The sequence below is a fragment of the Hippichthys cyanospilos genome, unplaced genomic scaffold, assembly GCF_059441005.1.
Source record: "Hippichthys cyanospilos isolate Australia breed blue-spotted pipefish unplaced genomic scaffold, RoL_Hcya_1.0 HiC_scaffold_114, whole genome shotgun sequence".
In the NCBI taxonomy this organism is placed as follows: Eukaryota; Metazoa; Chordata; class Actinopteri; order Syngnathiformes; family Syngnathidae; genus Hippichthys; species Hippichthys cyanospilos.
This window is the reverse complement of record NW_028283470.1, coordinates 20,001-21,014: the sequence shown is the minus strand read 5'-3', so window position 1 is coordinate 21,014 and position 1,014 is coordinate 20,001.

Genomic DNA, 1,014 nt, shown 5'->3' with positions numbered 1-1,014 from the left:
AAAAATGCCCCTGGTCGCCCAGCCAATAAACGCCCCTGGTCGCCCATTCATAAAAACGGCAAAGTGTCAAAAATGCCCCTGGTCGCCCAGCCACACGGCGCCCCTGGTCGCCCATCCACAAAAACGGCAAAGTGTCAAAAATGCCCCTGGTCGCCCAGCCACTAGCCGCCCCTGGTCGCCCATCCATAAAAACGGCAAAGTGTCAAAAATGCCCCTGGTCGCCCAGCCAATAAACGCCCCTGGTCGCCCATCCATAAAAACGGCAGAGTGTCAAAAATGCCCCTGGTCGCCCAGCCACTAGCCGCCCCTGGTCGCCCATCCATAAAAACGGCAAAGTGTCAAAAATGCCCCTGGTCGCCCAGCCACTAGCCGCCCCTGGTCGCCCATCCATAAAAACGGCAAAGTGTCAAAAATGCCCCTGGTCGCCCAGCAAACAAACGCCCCTGGTCGCCCATCCATAAAAACGGCAAAGTGTCAAAAATGCCCCTGGTCGCCCAGCAAACAAACGCCCCTGGTCGCCCATCCATAAAAACGGCAAAGTGTCAAAAATGCCCCTGGTCGCCCAGCAAACAAACGCCCCTGGTCGCCCATCCATAAAAACGGCAAAGTGTCAAAAATGCCCCTGGTCGCCCAGCAAACAAACGCCCCTGGTCGCCCATCCATAAAAACGGCAAAGTGTCAAAAATGCCCCTGGTCGCCCAGCAAACAAACGCCCCTGGTCGCCCATCCATAAAAACGGCAAAGTGTCAAAAATGCCCCTGGTCGCCCAGCAAACAAACGCCCCTGGTCGCCCATCCATAAAAACGGCAAAGTGTCAAAAATGCCCCTGGTCGCCCAGCAAACAAACGCCCCTGGTCGCCCAGCCGAAAAAATGACTAAGTGCAAACAGCGCCCCTGGTCGCCCAAACACTCAACGCCCCTGGTCGCCCAGCCGAAAAAATGACTAAGTGCCAACGGCGCCCCTGGTCGCCCAAACACTCAACGCCCCTGGTCGCCCAGCCTTAAAAATGACTA